The sequence below is a fragment of the Lepus europaeus genome, chromosome 10, assembly GCF_033115175.1.
Source record: "Lepus europaeus isolate LE1 chromosome 10, mLepTim1.pri, whole genome shotgun sequence".
Classification (NCBI taxonomy): domain Eukaryota; kingdom Metazoa; phylum Chordata; class Mammalia; order Lagomorpha; family Leporidae; genus Lepus; species Lepus europaeus.
The window spans coordinates 98625009-98646411 of NC_084836.1; the positions used below are offsets into that span (position 1 = coordinate 98625009).

General features: G+C 48.3%; 1 long non-coding RNA gene across 1 annotated transcript in view; it reads right to left on the bottom strand.

Annotated features, from left to right (window-relative positions):
- Positions 1–21403, bottom strand: part of LOC133768963 (uncharacterized) — a 45604-nt gene that overhangs the window by 18432 nt on the left and 5769 nt on the right. Inside the window, exon 3 of the long non-coding RNA XR_009867085.1 lies at positions 3921–4026. This is a non-coding gene — a long non-coding RNA (uncharacterized LOC133768963). The remainder of the gene's footprint in view (positions 1–3920; positions 4027–21403) is intronic.

Here is a 21403-nt window from a genome sequence, read left to right on the forward strand (position 1 = left end):
CACACCCCTACTTCCTCTTCCTTCCCCTTGTATGTGTGATCACCTAAACCATACGCCATAAACCTCAAGTGACTCGATTTATTCTGTTCTCATTTTGGGGTGAAGATTCAGTTTCCATCTTGGGTCTAGGTTTCCAGCGAAGATGTGGTCAGGTGTTAACAGCACAAGTGATGGGTTCACTTTAGAACAGGAATTGGTGTTGGGGAACGGGGTTTGCAAGAATCTTTATTTTATTTTTATTTTTTGGATGAGATTTGTATCTATTATGTATTAAACAGTCTTGCTGCGGCACTGCAAAGCCACAGCAGAAGTGAGATGCTGCTGAGGGCTGAGAGGTCCTCGGGGTAGAGTAACAGCCCTGCCCAGACTGAAGTGGGGACGGGAGAGCCTTTGCCTCCACAGCCCCAGCCCAGCCTCCCCGAAACCCTCTGCCTCTGACACCAGATCACTTCCCTGCAATGCTGGACACTACAGGTACCTGTCCCTGGGCCAGCAGGGACCACTGAAGCCTTCTTTGTGACCTGGCTTTTTCTTTTCCCCTCCATCCTGTGGTTTTTCTAGTGGATTTTCAGAACTTTTATAATCTCCTAACTATCCAAGACTCCCAACACTTCCTAAATTTTAAGAAACTTTTAATTGGAAGTTTAAATTGAAGGTGCTGTTTGTAGACCATCACCCAGCGAAAGCCCGGCCATCACGACACATCCTTGAGTGTTCTCTTGAAAGTGATGCTGGTCATCGCAGCTTCAGCATCTCCTGGTGTTTGATGCTTGGCTGTCTCCGCTGATCTCGGCGTTTCCCGGCTCTGCCTCCCGGCCCCTTCACACCCCTCTGCTCTCCTGTGTAGTGATTTGGTGAGAGAAACTGTTGCTGCCCCTACTTCGCTCCAGTACCATATGAGTTTCGAGTTTTATTATTGCAATAAAGTGCTTTATGCTGGCTTTTCTCAGCTCTGTGTCATGGTGATCACTTTCAAACCCCGCCCCTGACATTTTGGTGTTGGGAGCTGAGGTTGGGCTGGTGAGCAGTGGAAACGCAGGGTCTGAGGCTGTGTCTTGTGGAAGACCCACAGCAGTGAATAGCTTTAATGGCCTTCCTCATTGTTCCCTCTGGGGTTAGGGGTGAGGAAGAATGAGTGGCAAGAGGCTGAAATGGGCTGGGAGCATCCTCTCCTTACCATCCAATGTCAGTGGAATCTATGCTCCAAGTGGAATGAATGCTGTACGGTTCCCAGGGTTACAAAGAAGCAGGCAGCGCTGCCAGGAAGGAGTCACCACGTGGTACAGAGGAGCTCCTTGTGGCTCGACTGTGTCCCAGAAGGAAGGTGAGCATTTACATCGGTGCTGTTTAGTGACTTCTGGGGTGCAGAAGCCTGCTGTGCACCTGCCCAGTGGCTGTAGTAGCTTCCCTGCTGGCCCCTCTGCCGTTGCTGAGCTTGAAGGAGAAGCACTGCCATGTCCATGTGTCACAGAGCTTACCGTCCAACAAGCCATCCTTTACATCACATTTCAGAGGAGGTGGCTGACATCACCGCCACCCCCCATGTGTATCAGCATACCCCTATCAAAATACAGGGCAGCACCATCACTGGGAAAACCCTATTAGATTCTTCCCAGTCCCCACTGCACCATCTGTTTTCATTTTCTGCCGTGAATAGTGCTGCCTTTTCTAGAAGGCAACTTGAATGAAGTTCTACACCGTGGTCCTCTTGCACTCAGCAGGCAGTGTTGTGCCTTCACTCAGGCACATAGGGAAGCTGTTCTCAAATTCAGGGAAATGCGCTGGGTCAGGGTGGGCTGTGGGACCTGTAATAGGCAAAGTCCTGGCCCTGCAGAATGCCCACATCCAAGTCCTTGGGGCCTGTCAATGTCGTGATATGTGGGAAAGGGACTTGCACAGGCCAGTGCTCTGGTGTAATGGGCTAAGCCTCTGCCTGCGGCACTGGAATCCCATGTGAACACTGGTTCAAGTGCTGGCTGATCCTCTTCCGATCCAGCTCTCTGCTATGGCCTGGGAAAGCAGTTCAAGATGGCCTAAGTATTTGGGCCCCTGCACTTAGCGTGGGAGACCTGGAAGAAGCTCCTGGCTCCTGATCAGCTTAGCTCCAGCCATTGTGGCCACCTGGAGAATGAACCAGTGGGTAGAACATCTTTCTGTCTCTCCCTATCTCTGTAACTTTACCTCTCAAATAAATAATTAAAAAAACAAAACAAAACTTGGGCAGCTGTGATGGAATTAAGGACCTTGGGATGAAATTGCCCTGGATTGCAGGCAGTCTGGTGTACTAAGAAGTCTTGGGGCCGGCACTGTGGCGTAGCGGGTAAAGCCTTCCTTCTGGGACACAGCCTACAAGTACTGGCAATCCCATATGGGTGCCGGTTCAAGTCCTGGCTGCTTCACTTCTGATCCAGCTCTCTGTTATGGCCTGAGAAAGCAGTAGAAGATGGCCCAAGCGCTTGGGCCCCTCCCTGCACCGCATGGGACACCGGGAAGAAGCTCCTGGCCTTGGATCGGCACAGCTCCAGCCGTTATGGCCAATTGGGGAGTGAACCAGTGGATGAAAGACTCTCTCTCTCTGCCTCTCTGTGTAATTCTGACTTCCAAATAAATAAATCTTTTTAAAAAATTAAAAAAAGAAGTCATACCAGAGTATGAGACTGAGGCGTGGCAGGGGGGAGGGAAATGTTTGGGATTCTGTGGTGTTGGCTTTGAAAATGCAGGAAGAGGCCAGGAGGCAAGGAGCCTATATGAGCCAGGGAAGGTGAGGGAAAAGGGTCCCTTAGGGCTTCTGATGGAACACAGCCCTGGCAGTGCCCTAATTTTAACCCTAAAGGACCCATTCTGGACTTCTGGCCTCCAAAACTGTAGGATAATAAATTAGGTTTTTTAAATCCATCAGTTTATGGTAATTTATTACAGCAACGCAGGGAATGAATTCAGGACCATTTAGGGTGTTTTTGTTTTTTAACTTTTAGTGTACTAGGGCATTTCCAAAGGTTTGTGGATACAGGGTGGATGTGTGGCACAGTGGTCAAGTTGCCACTTGGGATACCTACTCCACATTGGAAAGCCTGGTTCAAGTCCCAGTTCCAATCCAGCTTCCTGGCAATGTGCACCCTGGGAGGCAGCAGATGATGCCTCAAGGATATGGGTGCCTGCCACCTGCATAGACCCATAGTTTCAGGCTCATGACTTTGGCCTGGCCTGTCCTTGGCTATTTCAGGCATTTGGGGGGGTGGACCAGCAGGTGGAAGATCTTTGTCTTCCTGCTTTTCAAATAAAATGGAAACCACCCATGCAGCTAATGCAGGAGCATACCCTGCTGGAACACAGGTGACAGCAGAAAGTGTCCTTTGCTGCAAGTTTATGAAACAGTAGCCTCTTAATTTTGCCTTGACCTTCAGGAGGGTTGTGTGAGACTTTTGCTTCCTGACTACATGTTGTTTCACTCAGTTGAACGCCGGAGCGTTCAGTGGCCTCTTAAGGAACCCTCAAGAAGAACAGATTCTTGTTCAGACCTCTGAGTGAACTCAGTGATTTAATGGAGGGCAGCTGACACTAAAAGTGGATTAAAATTAAAATGCAACCAGCAGCACTCGCTGGCTTCCATCCGGAGCATGTGATAAATCTCAGTTCTCTGAGTTCCAGGCATGCACTGGACAGACTGATTACGGGCCCATCTGAGATTGGGCCGGAAGCAGCAGCAGTTGCCTCAAGCAGCACACAGTGGAACAGCTGCCAGCTTTGTTAGGAGGGTGGGAATACACGCCAGGGGTATGGGCATGGCACCGGTATGCTGCTGGGTCTGCCTGCTAGGGAGCAGTGTTCCTTTTCCCATTGAAGGTGAATCTGTATTTCTCAAAGCAGTACATGCCCAAGACTCAGACACATTAATCCAGCTAGCTACAGAGAATACTCACCGTAAGCCATTCCTGGGATCCATGCTGTTCTAGATGCTCAGAATGAAGACAGGATGGATTAGGGAAAGGCACCGCCCTCAAGACCTTACATCCTAGTGTGTGACACCTAAAACAGATGAACAACAACAAAATGGAAAATGATGCACAAAACCCATGTGTAGTTTCTTCATAATATGCATTTTCCTTGAACCTTTTGAAGTCCTCTTGTAATGTATCCAAAGTGTAAAGGCAGTGAGGGGGCCAAGTGAAGGCACGAAGGGCAAGTGCAAATGCCTTGGGGCTGGGTGACTTTGGGGTGCTAGGAGAACAGCAGTAAGCCTAGTAGGTGGAGATCAGAGGTGTCAGGGCCAGGGAGTCACAATGGAAGTAGAATGAGCAAAACGACGCCACTGGTGGATTTCAGCAGGTAAATGATGTCTTTTTTTATTTAATTAATTTGAAAGGCAGAGTGATAGAGGCAGAGAGTGTTCTACCATCCACTGGTTCACTCCTTCACTGGCCACAACAGCCAGGACCAGAAACTCCATCTGGGTCTCCCACGTGGGTGTCAGGGGTCTAAGTACCTGTGTCGTCATCAGCTGCTTTCCCAGGTGTGCCGACAGGAAGCTGGATTGGCAGTGGGGCAGCCAGGACTCAAACCAGAGCTCCAGTATAAGATGCCGGCATCATATGGGAGCAGCTTATCCTGCTGTGCTACAGTGTAGGCCTCCCTCTTTTTTTTAATCTCTAGGGATGAAAACTGACTGAAAGACTCCCACAACCCCCAGTGATTCCTCCATGCCCTGTGAATCTAGAATGGCCTTGTTACTACTTTGACCGTTAGAAGGCAGTGAAAGGAATACTCCTGAAATTCCAAGCCCACACCTAAGAGGTGGGGAACTTTTATTCTGCCAAGGACCATTTGGATTTTTATAACATCATTTGCAGACCATAAAAAAAAAAACAAAACCTTAAAAATTAGCCTGATTGAATTTCGAGTCCCACCTATGGGGCCAGACCAAATGATTTTGTGGGCCTTATACAGCCACAGGCCAGACGTTCGCCACCCATGTGAGCAGCAATGGCTTCCACTTCCTTCTCCGTACAGCACCACCTCTGGGCCTACACTACACAGAGAGGCCCCAGGGAGAACAGGCCCATGGGCCTGCCTGAGTACCCAGTCACTGCCGGCTAGGAGCCACTGTGGCCGTGCTGCCTAGTCAGCGACACCACAGAACAGGGGACAACAGAATCATGAGACCATCTTGGTTTACAAGGTGCTTATTTCATAGCAATCTGTAACAGAAATAGGACAGGGGCAGAAGCAGGACACCAGCGAGCCAGCTGTTGAGGTCGTCAGGCAAGGCAGAGGGACGGACGTGAGGCCGACAGGGCTAGGGTTGCAATGTGAGGGAAAAGGAGTTCTAGGAGGGATGCAGTGACTCCCGGACCTGCCCTGATCATTGCAGGCCACGCCATGGAGATGACTATGACAGACTCTTAGGCATGCTCGCCTGAAACTGCTGCCATATGGCACCAACCCGTTGTCTATACTGTCATTGTTTCTCTTTGTGGCTTTTTTTTTTTTAAAGATTTTATTTTTATTTATTTGAGAGGAGAGTTACAGAGTGAGAAAGAGAGAGAGAGAGGTCTTCCATTCACTGGTTCACTCCCCAATTGGCCTAAATGGCAGGAGCTGCGTTGATCTGAAGCCAGGAGCCAGGAGCTTCCTCCGGGTCTCCCATGTGGTTGCAGGAGCCCAGAACTTGGGCCATCCTCTACTGCTTTCCCAGGCCATAGCAGAGAGCTGGATAGTGCAGCAGCCAGGTCTTGAATCGGCACCCATATGGGATGCCAGCACTGCAGGTGGTGGCTTAACCTGCTATGCCACAGAGGCATAAATCTTTAAAAAAAAAAAAAATCTCCTGGGGCTGGCATTGTGGTGTAACAGGTTAAGCCGCTGCCTGCAACACCGTCATCTTATATGGGTGCCAGCTCGAGTCCTGGCTGCTTTACTTCCGATTCAGCTCCCTGCTGTGTCCCTGGGGAAGCAGTGGAATATGGCCCAAGTCCTTGTGCCCCTACACCCACATGGGAGACCAGATGAAGCTCTTGACTCCTGGTTTTGGCCTGGCCCAGCCCCAGCCATTGCAGCCATTTGGGAGGTGAACCAGTGTACAGAGGATCTCTCTCCCTCTCTCTGACTTTCAAATAAATAAGAATAAATCTTTAAAATCTCTGCTCCCTCTTCCTCCTGCGCCTGTTTTTCCTCACCTTGTGGGCACCTGAAAGGTCATTTTCACCTGGAAACCTGTCTTTCAGTTTGGAAGTTTTTCTTATGTTATTTCTTTGATAGGTATATTTTCTCACAAAAATATGACAGGATTGATATTATTTTGTATTTTTGAAACATCTCTTTAATTCCTGACTCATTAGGACACAAATGAATTCTCACATCCACTTTTGCATTCAATCTATTGCAATCTGTTGTTTTGGTTGAGGTAGATGAAGAAATTATGACTAAGCGCATTTTAAAGGAGACTTGTGTCGGAACACAGAGAGTAAAGAAACGAAGAGAACTAGAAACACCTGGCATCTCTGTAGTGCAGCCTTTGCTAAGTGGGAGGTATTGAGTTATCTTTTCTGAAAAGAATGTTTCTAGCCTTGCACTGGTAGAAAACAAAACCAGTTTTGTTTCCATGTCTAATAACCACTTAGCAGTCCATGTGTACATCTGATGTAGAAGTGTGTGGAGAGAGCTGTCAGAGAAATCATGTGCCCAATTTATAATTGTTATTCACCAGGACAGCCTATACAAAGTCAGATTTCCCCCTCACCTGGTCTGATGGTGGGTGTCACAAAGGGATTCAGCCGCCCAGAGTGACAAACCAACACCACCAGGCATTTTTAACTCAAACTAATCCATATCAGCCCCCAGTGATTCAATAAATGTTTAAATTTCTCTTCCAAAACGGGACAAACGCCCTGCATTGAGCCCTTTTATAATTTCATTCATGAGGTTGGGCCCCGGTGATTCAGTCACTTCCCAAATACCACACCTAACACACTCTCCCGGCACGAAGCTTCCACATGAAAGGGACAAAAACTCAACAGATGCAGGTGTGAGGCACAAAAATCTTGGAGGAGATGGAAGGCCCTAACACCTACAGCTACAGAGACAGTAGATGGGGCACATCGAGCCAGGTAAACATTGAAGACTTGTCCACCTCAGTCCCATCCCCGGGTACATTACAGCTGGCTTTCAACAAAAATTATAAGGCATGTAAAAAGCAAGAAAAAACAATCTGAAGGAACAGAGCAAGCATCAAATGTAGCAGAGATTTTGGCATTATCATCCTGGAAATATAAATATAAAGTTGCAAAGAGCTGTAATGAAAAAGTGACAACATACATGGCCAGATGAGTAATATAAACAGAACGATAGAAACTTTGAGAAAGAACCAAAAAGAAATATGGGCTATCAATACACTGTAACAAGAATGAGTATCTGTGATGGGCCCAGCAGCAGACAAGACATAGCTGAGGAAAGAATCAATGGACTTGAATATATGTCAGTATATACTTAATGAACAGGATACCTAAGAACTGTGGGATAAAATGTGCCGCACACATAATAGGAATACTAGAAGGAAAAGAACGAGAGAAAGGAACAGAAATAATGGCTGAGGATTTTCCAAAATTAATGGCAGACATGAGACCACAAATCCAAGGTCAAAAAACACAAAACAGGATAAGTAACAAAAAAAAATCTCTCCTCAGCATATTCTATTCGAGCTGCAGAAAACCAAAGACAAAGGAAATCTTGAAAGAATCCAGAACAGAGCCGGCGCTGTGGCGTAGTGGAAAAAGACGCAGTCAGCAGTGCCGGCATCCCATATGGGTGCTGGTTTGCATCCCGGCCGCTCCACTTCCGATCCACCTCTCTGCTAATGGCCTGGGAAAGCAGTGGAAGATGGCCCAAGTCCTTGGGCCCCTGCACCAGAAGAAGCTCCTGGCTCCTGGCTTCAGATCAGCACAGCTCTGGCATTGCAGCCATCTGGGGAGTGAACAGCGGATAGAAGACCTCTCTCTCTAACTCTGCCTTTCAAATAAATAAATAAATCTTTAAAAAAAGAAAAAAATTTTAAAAAAGAAAGGCGCCAGAGCAAGGGAAAATGCCTTACACATACTTACAAGAAATACAGATGAAACTTAGGTTGGACTTCTCATCAGAAACCATTCAAGAGAGAACAGAGTGGAGGGGGTTGGGTGTTTGGCACAGCAGTTGAATTGCCACTTGGGACATCCCATATCATAGGGCCTAGTTTTAGTCTCAGTTTGTTCTCTTTCAATCCAGCTCCCTGATAATGCTCATCCTGGGAGGCAGATGATGATTCAAGAAGTTGGGTTCCTGCCACCCACATGAGAGACTCTATGGATTTCCAGTTTCCTAGCTTCGGCCTGGCTCAGCCCTGGTTGTTGCAGGCATTTGGGGAGTGAACTAGTAGATGGAAGATCTCTCCCTCTCTCTTCTTCCTTCTCTCCTTTCCTCTCAAATAAATTGGAAAAATTAAAAATTTTAAAAACTAAAAAGCTTTTCACTAACTAGCACAAGAGAGGAGTGAAATACTTAGTATTGAAGGAGAAAAGCCACCAGCTTAGAATCTGTATCAATAGCCCGTGCCGCGGCTCAGTAGGCTAATCCTCTGCCTTGCGGCGCCAGCACACCGGGTTCTAGTCCCGGGGCACCGGTCCTGTCCCGGTTGCCCCTCTTCCAGGCCAGCTCTCTGCTGTGACCAGGGAGTGCAGTGGAGGACGGCCCAAGTGTTTGGGCCCTGCACCCCATGGGAGACCAGGAGAAGCACCTGGCTCCTGCCATCGGAACAGCGCGGTGCGCCGGCCGCAGCGTGCCTACCGCGGCGGCCATTGGAGGGTGAACCAACGGCAAAAAGGAAGACCTTTCTCTCTGTCTCCCTCTACTGTCCACTCTGCCTGTCCAAAAAAAAAAAAAAAGAATCTATATCAGGCAAAAGTGAGGGAGAAATAAAGATTTTCTTAAACAGAAGAAATTTACAACCAGTAGACTGGCCTTCCAAGAAATATTGAAAGAAGTTCTTTAAAGAGCAGGAGGCCAGCGCCGTGGCTCAATAGGCTAATCCTCTGCCTTGCAGCACCGGCACACCGGGTTCTATCCCGGTTGCCCCTCTTCCAGGCCAGCTCTCTGCTATGTCCCGGGAAGGCAGTGGAGGATGGCCCAAGTGCTTGGGCCCTGCACCCCATGGGAGACCAGGAGAAGCACCTGGCTCCTGGCTTCGGATCAGCACGGTGCGCCAGCTACAGCGGCCATTGGAGGGTGAACCAACGGCAAAGGAAGACCTTTCTATCTGTCTCTCTCTCTCTCAGTGTCCACTCTGCCTGTGAAAAAAATAAAAATAAAATAAAGAGCAGGAAAATTATTTCAAACACTCAGATCCACAAAAAGGAAAAGAGCACCAGAGAAGGACTAAAATGAAGGAAAAGTCTTTTTTTTTTTTTTTTTTTGTATACCTCCTTGATCCTCTAAATAAGTCTTTGCTCAGGTAATAACGCAGCAGGGAACTAGGTCATTTTAGCACATGGATGGGGAAATGAAGGGCAAGAAGGCTGTAAGGGATGGGAGAGGGAGGCGCTGAATAATCAGTCATAAGGTACCTGCAGTACCCATAAAGTGGCCTACTATTATTTAAAAGTGGACTTTGATTGGTTGTAAATGTATATTGCATACTGTAGGGAAGTCACTAACAATTGATACGCTGAGAGGACACAAAACAATCACAAAATGCTCAATTAAAATGAAAAAGAGGGGAATATTTAAAAACAGAAAAACTGTAATGAATATAAAACATGCTAGACATTAAGCCAGCTGTATGAATAATTACATGGTCTAAATATGCCAATTAAGAGCAATTAAAATCTACTAGTGGAGAACACTGAAATACAACAAAACAAAACAAAAAAACAGGAATTGGGGCTGGTGCTATGGCATAGTGGGTAAAGCCACAGTTTGCAGTGTCAGCAACCCATGTGGGCACTGGTTCTAGTCCTAGCTGCTCCATTTCCGATCCAGCTCTCTGTTATGGCCTAGGAAAGCAGTACAAGATGGCCCAAGTCCTTGGGCCCCTGCACCTGCATGGGAGACCTGGAGGAAGCTCCTGCTTCCTGGTTTCAGATCAGCCCAGCTCAGGCTGGTGTTGCCATCTGGGGAATTAACCAGCAGATGAAAGACCTTTCTCTCTCTGCCTCTGCCTCTCTGTAACTGCCTTTCAAATAAATAAATCAATCTTAAAAAAAAAAAAAAAAGGACTCAATTATATGTTGTCTACCTTAACTTTAAAGTAAATCCACTTTAACTAAAGACACAGATAGATTAAAAGTAAGGGGGCGGGACAACAACGATATGTTGGTAAGAGGGTGGACACACTGGCACCCTGGTGCCCCACTGGGAGGAATGTAAACGTGCATGCGCCGTGGAAACAATATCGAGTTCCTCAGAATATTAAAAAATAGAATTTCCATATGAGCCAGCAATCCCACTCTGGGTAAATAAGGGGTTTTCAAAAAGTTCACATTATGAAAAATACTATGCATCAATTTCAGACATCTTTACACCAAAGTAAACCACCTTTAATTCCAGTTTTCCATGAGCTTTTTGAAGTGCCTTTATATGCCCAAAAGAATTGAAAGCTCAAAGAACTATTCGTACACTCAAATTCATAGCAGGCTGGTGCCGTGGCTCAACAGGCTAATCCTCCGCCTTGCGGCGCCGGCACACCGGGTTCTAGTCCCGGCCGGGGCACCGGATTCTATCCCGGTTGCCCCTCTTCCAGGCCAGCTCTCTGCTGTGGCCAGGGAGTGCAGATGGAGGATGGCCCAAGTCCTTGGGCCCTGCACCCCATGGGAGACCAGGAGAAGCACCTGGCTCCTCGCTTCGGATCAGCACGGTGCGCCGGCCACAGCGCGCCAGCCTCAGCGGCCGTTGGAGGGTGAACCAACGGCAAAGGAAGACCTTCCTCTCTGTCTCTCTCTCTCACTGTCCACTCTGCCTGTCAAAAATAAATAAATAAATAAATAAATAAACAAACAAACAAACCAAATTCATAGCAGCCTTTTCCTCAACAGATAAAATATGAAAGCAACTCAAGTATCTATCCACTGACAAATGAATAAACAAAATGTATATACATAAAATAGTATATTATTTAGGATTAAAAAGGGAGAGAATTCTGACATATGCTACAACTTGAATAAACTTTTTTGTTTTTAAAAGATTTATTTGAGAAGCAAATTTAGAAAGGGGGGGGGGTGAAGTGTCTTCCATTGGCTGCAATGGCAGGGCTGGGCCAGTTCTCTCGTGTGGGTAAAGGGGCTCGAAAGCATCTTCTACTGCTTTTCCCAGGCTCATTAGCAGGGAGCTGCATCCAAAGTGGAGCAGCCAGGATTTGAACTGGCACCCATATGGGACACCAGTGCTGCAGGCAGCAGCTTAACCTGCTATGCCAAAACAGCAGCCACAGGCCGGCACCGCGGCTCACTAGGCTAATCCTCCGCCTGCGGCGCCGGCACACCAGGTTCTAGTCCCAGTCAGGGCACCAGATTCTGTCCCGGTTGCTCCTCTTCCAGGCCAGCTCTCTGCTGTGGCCCGGGAGTGCAGTGGAGGATGGCCCAAGTGCTTGGGCCCTGCACCCCATGGGAGACCAGGAGAAGCACCTGGCTCCTGGCTTCTGATCAGCGCAGTGCACCAGCTGCAGCGCGCTGGCCGCGGCGGCCATTGGAGGGTGAACCAACGGCTAAAGGAACTCTCTGTCTCCCTCTCTCACTGTCCACTCTGCCTGTCAAACAAACAAACAAACCAAAAAAAAAAAAAAAAAAAAAAAAAAAAAACCAGCAGCCACAACCTGGATGAACTTTGAGAGTATTATGCTAAGAAAAATAAGCCAGTGACAAAAAGATGCATGAGGGGCTGGTGCTGTGGCACAGTGGGTAAAGCCCCCACCTGCAGTGCTGGCATCCCATATGGGCACCAGTTCTAGTCCTGGCTGCTCCACTTCCAATCCGGCTTTCTGCTATGGCCTGGGAAAGCAGTGGAAGATGACCCAAGTCTTTGAGCCCCTGCACTTGCATAAGAGACCCGGAGGAAGCTCCTGGCTCTTGGCTCTTGGCTTTGGATCAGCCCAGCTCTGGCTGTTGCGGCCATTTGGGGAGTGAATCAATGGATGGAAGAATTCTCTCTCTCTCTGCCTCCTTCTCTATAACTCTGTCTTTTAAATAATAATAATAAAAAAATAATAATAATAAAAGACATACGAGGCACATAGTCACATCAGAAAGGAACCTAGAATGTTTTTGCCAAAGGCAACAGGGGGTAGGATGGGGGTATTTTTTTAACGAGTATAGTTTCACTTTTTTGAGATGAAACCAGTTCTGTAGGTGGATAGATGGTAATGACTACACAACTATATGGATGCATTTAATAACACTGAATCATACGCTTCAAGATAGTTAAGATGGAGGGGGTGTTTGGCGCAGATGATGGGGTAGGTGGGTGTTTGGTGCAGCAGTTGAGATACCACGTGCGATGCCCACATCCCACATCAGAGTGTCTGGGTTCCAGGTCTGGCTCTGCCTCCAATTTCACCTTTGCTAACACACGCCCTGGGAGGCCGCAGGTGATGGACTAACTACTTGGGTCCCTGCCATCCATGTGACACCTAGTTTGGATTCTGAGCTCCTCTTGGGCTCAGCCTGGCCCAGATGGAAGATCTGATGGAAGATGGAAGCAGATGGAAGATCTCTCTCTCTCTCACTCTCTTCCTCCCACTCTCCTTCCCTCCCCCTTTCAAATAAATTTTAAAAAACTTTTAAAAAACAATTACAATGGAGAATTTTATGTTATGTGCATTTGACCATATTTTAAAAAAATATTTATTTTATTTATTTGAAAACCAAGGTTAGAGAGAGAGAGAGAGATCTTCTATGCACTGGTTCGCTCCCCAAATGGACAGAGCCGTGAGCTCCTTTTGGATCTCCCATGTGGGTGCAGGGGCTCAAGCACTTGGGCCATCTTCTACTGCCTTCCCAGGCTATTAGCAGAGAGCTGGATCAGAAGTGGAGCAGCTGTGATGAAACTAGCGCCCATATGGGATACTGGCATCACAAACGGTCGCTTAACCTACTAAGCCACACTGCCAGCCCCTTCTTTCTTCAGTTTAAAAAATGTGTAGGGGGCCAGCGTTCTTGTGTAGCAGGTAAAACTGCCACCTGCAGTGCTGGCATCCCATATGGGCACCGGTTCAAGTCCTGACTGCTTCACTTCTGATCCAGCTCCCTGCTCATGTGGCTGGGAAAGCAGAAGACGGCCCAAGTGCTTGGGCCCCTGTACTCCTGTGGGAGACCTGTAGGAAGCTCTAGGCCCCTGGCTTCAGTCTGCCTCAGCGCTGGCCATTGCAGCCATTTGGGGAGTGAATCAGCAGATGGAAGATCTGTCTCTCTTTGTAATTCTGACTTTCAAATAAATATGTAATCTTAAAAAAATTTGAATTATATAAAGTAAAAAGGCAAAAAGGAAATAAATAATTAAAAGTAATCTGAAGTGACTATATTAATTTCAGACAAAGCAGACTTCAGAGCAAGGAAAACTATGAGGAAGAAAGAGGGGCATCACATAGTGGTAAAGGGAACACTCTGTAAGAAGACAAAATCCTTAGTGTACATGCATGTAACAACAAAGTGCTAAAACAGGAGACAAAAAAGCTGACATGACTGTAAGGAGAAGTAGATGAACCTGCTGTTAGAGATGGAAACATCACCACCCCTCTGAGTAACTGACAGATCGAGCAGGCGGAAATCACAGCACCATGGATCGACTAGGTATGACTGACATTTACAGAATACTTACAAGCAGCTGAATACAGATTTTTTAACGCTCTCATGGAACATTCACTAAGACAGGAAGCCTTGGGTTTGGCAGTGAGTTTTTATGTTCAACACCGAAAGCACAACCCATGGAAGAAAACAGTCATATAAAATTTAAAATTTCTGCTCTGTGAAACAGTGTCAAGAGAATGAGAAAACAAGCCACAGACAAGAAGATATTAGTGAAAAATATGTCTGATAAAGGACTGGCATCCAAATTATATGAACATTTAATGCTCAACAATAAGATAAGATTCTAATTTTATTACTAAAGGCAGAGACAAGGGCAAAAGAGATGTCAATTCACTCCCAAATGCCTGTAACAGCCAGGGCTGGGCCAGGCTGTGGCGGATGGAGCTAGGGCAGTCTGATGCCAGGAGCCAGGAGCTTCTTCCGGATATCCCACATGGGTGCAGGGACCCTAGCACTTGGGCCATCTCCCACTGGCTTTTCCAGGCACATTAGCAGGAGCTGGATCAGAAGTGGAGCATCTGGGACTTGAACCAGCATCCACATGGGATCCCAGTGCTGCAGGTGACGGCTTAATCCACTACACCACAGCACTGGCCCCTAAAATCTTAACATAGGCACATATTTATCTTCTATATTATTTGACAAAACTAAGGTATTGCCTCTGTTTTTAACAAGCTAGACAATACAAAACCAAAGAGCATAGCTGAATTGATGGGCAGAGTAGCAATGTAACTTTGCAAAGAAGGTTGAATTCTCTCCCTCTATGACTGGGAACAGGATGAAAATTCTGCTCTCATTACTCCTACTCAACACAGCACTGAAAGTTCTAGCCAGTGCAGAAGACAGGAAAAGGAAAGCATGGGAGCATATCTGTTAGAAAGGAAGAAATAAAAGTGTCCCTTCTTGCAGATGACGTAACTGAAAATCCAAAGAATTAGAAAAAAAAAATTCTCACAGCTTTACAAGTGAATTTAGCTAGACTGCAACACATTAAGATCAACACACACAAACAGTTGCATCTCTATATATTAGAAAAGAACTGGAGATTAACAACATAACACATCTCAATACCACAAAAGAAATGAAACACATATAAGCTTAAAAAACATGTATGCCGAAACCTACAAAACATTGATGGAGGACATCAGAGAAGTGTGACCATGTGAGACATACCATGTTCAAGGATTGGAAGACTCACCATAGCAAGTCCCAGATTGATCTACAGGTTAACACAATTCCTATCAAAAGGCAAAGGAAGTAGAATAGCTAAAACGATTTTGAAAAAAATAATAATCCCAAGAATAAAATAATTCTCAGAGGTTCCAAGTGAGCTTAGCAAGATTGCAAGGAGGAACTACTCTGCCTGGCTGCATTTGTTTTCCAGGGCTGCAGTAACTAAGTCCCATGGACTGGGCACTTTGGGTATTACTGGGGACAATCATCTTTGCCCCAGGGTGTTATTCTACAAGCTAACGCAGGCTTCTACACACCATGGTACGAAGTCTTAAGAGGCATCAGCATACTTTTTCTCCAAGGGTCACAACAGTAAATAATTTAGCTATACAGCCTCTGTCATAATTGCTGTACTCACCTCTGCCATTAAAGTAGGCATGGACTGTCTGTCAACAAATGAGCATGACTGTGCTTAATAAAGCTTTATTTACAAAACAGGCAGTCAGCTGAATATGGCCCACAGGTTTCAGTTTGTAGACCTCTGTTCTACAATAACAAGAGTGAAAGCTGCAAGGCCTCTCAAAGCCTGGGTTCAAAAGTTGCAGAGTGAAATTTCTACCTCATCCTTTCAGTCAAAGCAATTTATACAGCACCTGGATTCAAGCGATGGGAAAAGAGAACCCCAGTTCTGGACGAGCAGCGGTGCAAGGGGACATGTGAAGATGGGAGGAACTGTCATCTTTGAAAGCAAGTTCCACAGATCCTGTGGTATTAATGTGCCCCCAGGAATTCAGCCCAATCTTCCATTCCCTTTTGTTGTTGCTGTTAGTTTGTTTCTTCTTTGTTTGTTTTTTACTACTTAAGCTGTTTACAATTTGGGGTTTGTTTCTCAATTTTTACTTATTTATTTGAGAGAGATCATCCATCCCATAGTTCACTTCACAAATACCCACAATGGCTGGGGCTGTGCCAAAGCTGAAGCCAAGAGCTAAAAACTCAATGCAGGTCTTCCACATGGGTGGCAGAAGCACAATCACTTGAACCAACACCACTGTCTCCCAGAGTCTGTATCAGCAGAAAGCTGGAGTCAGGAGCCTGAGGTGGGTTTTGAACCAAGGTACTCCAACATGAAACCTAGCATCTTTATCACTAGGCCAAATACCTGTACCTGCATAACTTTTAACTATAAAAAACTTACTTTAGTGGGGCAGTGGGACAAGATCTGGGACATATGTCCATCACGTGGAACCTTGATGCTGCTGGTGACAGAAAACCAGTAAGGAGATGATGAGAGTATACATAGCTTGAATATCCGCAGGTACCTAATTTACAGTGGTTAAAAGTGCAGGCCCTGGAGCCAGACTGCCTGGTTCCAGATTTCACTTTCACCTCCTGTTTACCTTGGGCATTTCACTTAAACTCTGTGTCTCAATTGCTTCATCTATAAAATGGGACTAATAGTAGGAGTAAGGTGCAGATTCCCTGAGATCATCACCTGAAACTTTTAACACAGGTCCTGGCATACAGCAATAGCTCAGAAATGTTAGTCGTTCATCTCGTTTGTCTCCTGCGCTGGGACCTCCTTCCCCAGCCTTGGTGCCGGTTGGGAGGCCAAGAGAGCCTCCCCCACCCATCTCAGGAACCACAGCATCCTGCAGCGGCCAGTGGCCCATTGTTCCCACCTTCCTGTGCCGTCCTGCCCAGGACAGGAAGGGACAACGGAGCAGCCACAGCCCTACCAGGAAAGCCATGGCGCCCTCCCCCACCCCGCTGTGCAGGCACCCACGAGCACTGCACGGTGAGTCCCAAGACCCAGTACTACTCATTTGTTTACTCCCTGCAAAAACAGAAAATGACGGAAGGCCAAGCCTGCAGGGCCACCTGTGGCCTAAGCAAGGCATGACACTTGCTCGGGACGTCTTTCAAAACGCTACTTTGGGCCAGGGCATGGGGGCACTGGTTCAGCCCCTGGAGCCTGGGCCTTGGCAAATTTCTCAGATCATGCAGCCTTTCCCAGATTCCCTCTCCCCAAACAGGCAAGAGGCCAGGGTTTGGTGGTTGGATCACGGTTCTGCTATGGAACTGCTGTGTGGTCTCTCTGCATTCCTCCGCTAGTGGCTCCTGACCCCTGCTTTGCCACCACTGGCTGAGTTGCTATGGGAAAGTCACCTGACCCCCCAGAGTTCAGTCTGTCTAATCTGTAAATGGCAGGCTCACCTGGGTTAACCAGACAGTGCCTATCTTGGGGGGTCTTTCTCTATCCTGCTGCCCTCTCCACCATTCCTCTGTTTAGAAGAGGAACTGTGCCAGCAGACTGGGGCTGGCCATGTGCGGGATTTCAGAACAGCAAACTTAGCTGTGTCTTTTGGCGATGGACAGGACCAGGGTAGGCCTTTTGCTGTGCCTTATCCCCTAGGGGTGGGGGTGGGGTGAAAAGCAGGGAAGCTCTGTGTGTCCCCAGGCTGACTTGACACTGCACAGGAGCAAACCTCCTATTTCCAGGGAGTATACTGACAATTTGAGCAGCAAGGAGGAGTTGGCTCTTCCATACAGCCAGGCACCAGCATCAGAACCTAACAGGGCCCTCCTGCTTGGTTTCACCCTCCAGGGGACATTCCCAGAGGTCACCGTACTTGTGCAGTCTCAGTCTCTCAATGCTGACCTCCTGTCCTCTCTTTGCTGCCACAGGAACCCCTAAACCCTTCTGTTTGGATGGGGGCAAGTGTCAGGGACTGGGGTGCCCCATCTCCATCAACTCACCAAAAACTGTCCCAAATAAACAATCATCCTCTAGGAATCTTAGGAAGGTTTTATGTGTTCATAAGCACAGTCATAGAGCAAGCCCTTCCAACAGTGCTGCCTCCCCAAAGCCGAGCTCCTGCTGAGCTCCTGCTCTCAAATCTGCCCACCCAGATTCCACAAAGGACTGAGCCAGGCCAAGTGTCTTCCACAGAGAGCTGCCAAGAGTGTCGGGCTCCACCATGTCTCCTGCACCACAGCTGAGCCTCAGGGAAAGCCTGCAGGTTAGGAAACACTACCCCACTTCTACAGCAGTGCCGGCAGAGGCCCCTGGCTGGGGCTGCATCCGGATCAGCGGGCTGCTCCCCTGCACAGCCTGGCCTGGGTCACTGACAAGCAGCAGAAATCTACTGCTCATCGCTCTGGATGAGGTGCTCTCTGCCAGGCACTATGTCCTCTCGGATGAAGAGGCAGAACAGCTCCCTTGGGTCTCCTTTATAAAGGCACTGTTCTCAGCCATGGCTTACTCACCCAGAGGCCTCGCCTCTTCACACTGTCACACAGGGGATTAGGTTTCAACCATGAATTTGAGGGAACATCAACATTCAGGCCACAGTAGCCTGCAGGCTATTACAGTCCCACTCTTGGGGATGTCAAGTGTCTTCCTTTAAAAGAAAAAAAAATTTTTTTTTTAATTTGAAAAGCAGAATTACGGAGAAGAGAGAGAGAGAGAACATCTTCTATCTGCAGTTTCACTTCCCAAATGCATGCAATGACGACTAGGGCTGGGCCAGGTCAAAGCCTGGAGGCAGGAACTCTATCTTGGTCTCCTACGTGGGTGACAGAGGCCTAACTACTTGGGCCATGTTCTACAGGAAACTTGGATTCTAACTGGAGCAACTAGGACTTGAACTCGTATGGGATGCCAGCGTTGCAGGTGGCAGTTTAACCTACTGTGTCACAATGCTGGCCCCCGGTATCTTCTATACCTCCACCCCCTCCCCAGGGTAGGGCCCTGTGGGGATCAGTGAAGCCCCCAGGTCATACCTGCTCTCCCTATCCTGGCAAACATGGGGATCAGAGCCCAGAACAGAGGCCTGAGGCTGTTGTTAGTGCCATCTGTATTTCAAACTCCCTACCTTCTCAGCGTGCACAGGGGTGGTACTTCCTTGCCCTCTTGTGACTGGGTGGCTGTCACCTGGCTAATGAGGTGTGAGAAGTGACATCTGTCACCTCAGGCTGGAGCACTTGCCAGATGGAGACCTTTTCCCCTCCACCATGGCCGAGAGCCTCTGAGACAGCAGCTGGGTCCTAGAGTGGGCAGACTTACAGACCCCACCTACCCTCCACGGGCATGTGGGACATGTGAGACATGTGAGGAGCAAGCTTCGTGGAAGGGACCATGAAGACCTTGGGGTTGTTTGTTGCCACAGCATTACTTTGACCAGTACGAATCCCTCAAAGGCTAGAGCTGACATGGAGGATGTTTTATCTCTGGAGACCAAATGCCCGAAGTGGGTACCTGTGAGGTCTGGGGCCCAGCAGGGATTGGATTGGCCCTTTGTGGGGTCTTAGATGGCACAGTGGGCTAAACCTCAGAGATAAACCAAACTCTTCCCTGGACAAATGTGAGCACCAAGGCAGGACCAGACAGTGTCCCGGTGGAGGATGGCTTAGAACCTGTGATGGAGTTTCAGCCAGCTAGAATCCTGTCAGTCAGGACCCCTCATTTCATAGATAGGAAGACTGAGGCCTGGACAGAAGCAGAATATGGATTCAAAGCCAGATTCCCCATGCTGGGTTCCTCTATGCCGCCTCTTGCAGGTAGATGTCCCTAGGCCGTTGCAGGAACACATTAAGGCCAGGGTCTGGCCTGGGGCCCTAAGTACACCGTGGCAAGGCTGGCGGAGACTGCTTCATGCTTATCCAATGTCCAGGCTTCCTTACCAACAGGTCCCAATGTCACCCGGCAACATGCCCAGACAAGAGACTCCATTTCCCAGCCCACCAGGCAGCCTTGTATGGTCATGTGATTAAACGCTTACCACCTAAGTTGAGTCTACCTAGGACTTCCTGGTGGGCTTCTATAGGGAAATCTATGACTCAGCTGCCCAAGTGTGGGAGATGCCTAGATCCAGGCAGCTAGGCCAGTACACAGCCAAAGCCCAGGTTCATTACTCTCAGGCTATGTGGCCTCGGGTGAGGTGCTCCCTCTCTGAATCTGGGGGCTGCTGGGAACTCCAGATGAGATCTGCTTCCGCCTGGAACCAGCCTGCAGAAGAAGTTCAACAAAAGCCGTTCCTCCTGTTCTCAGCACCCAGCAGTGTGGTTGCAGCAGGGGCGACAGAAGCCTGGCTTTTGGTGCACCTTCCAGGTTAAGTGCAGAGGGTCAAAGTGCAGAGCAGCGCCCTCTCTGCCCAGTACTCAGTCTCCCTTCTGGTCCTGGCACCTCTGCTGTCACTTGACCCAGAAGACTTGTGTAACCTGCAGCCATGAGGAAGCAGGAAGTGAACGCTGATCAAACGTCAGCTGTGTCCCAGGCACTTCACATGACTCATGCATTGAATCCTCAGGCCAAGCCTGTGGAGCAGGGAGATGCACACGCTGCAGCTCTGTGAGGTTTGGTGACTTGTGTAAGTCACAGATCAGAGACTCGGGTCGATGGTCTGCCCAGCCCATCTGTGAAATAAGGGTGCACCATTTAAGTTTATAACTGTGATGGACTTCTCTAGGAGTCACTCAGTAAGTACCAGGCATGGTGCTAGGCCCCAGGGATGAGCACCCCAGACAAGCCCCTGCCACCATAGAACACCCACTACAGACGACACAGGGATTTCACCCCTGGGCCAATTCCAGGTGACAGCAGCTGCTCACAGCACTGCGATGAGAGCAGTCTCTGGTCTCAGCAGGAAGGGGTGCAGTGGTTGATTGCTCAGGTCTGCCCTGGGTGCTGTCAGGGTGTATGCTGTATCCTGGCCTCCAGAGCAGAAGAATGCTCTCATCAGAGCATGGTTTCCATATTTTATTTTGGCAAGACTAACCCTGTCCTGAAGGAGTTCAGGGTCAACTAGTAGCCAAAGGGACCAAGAATATAAGATTATTCTCAAATACTGGAACAGCAGTCTGACCCAGAGGCACCGATGGCAGACCCACAGGGGCAGGGGGACCTGGGAGGCTCCTGAGGAGCTTAGTGGATGTGGCTGGATGGGGCAGGGCAGGGGCAGGCATTTGGGGAGCAGCAGTGGCAGCATAGGCAGAGATGGCGCAAACCAAGTGTGAAGCAGGGGTCGGGGTCGGAAAGGGAGGCTTCTGACCTGGCAGGGATGGGTGTTGAGGGGACGAGGATGAAGAGGTAATAAAGGGACGGGGCTGCAGAGGCCGAACATCAGGCCCGGAGTTTAGGGAGCCACTGAAGAGTTCGAGCAAGGACAGACCCAATGGGAGAGGCTTCTTGGTGGCTGGAATAAGAGATGTCAGAGCTGGGCACAGCTGTAAGGCCAGGGGATGGAAACAGAAGCCCTGTTTGGGGCTGGGATTCGGGACCTGACCACAGGCAGGGAAAGAATGGATGGATGGACGATCTCTCTCTCTCTCTCTCTGGGTCTCCCTGTTACACTGCCTCTCAAATAAATAATTTTTTTTTTAAAAGAGGAAGAAGGGTGCTGGGA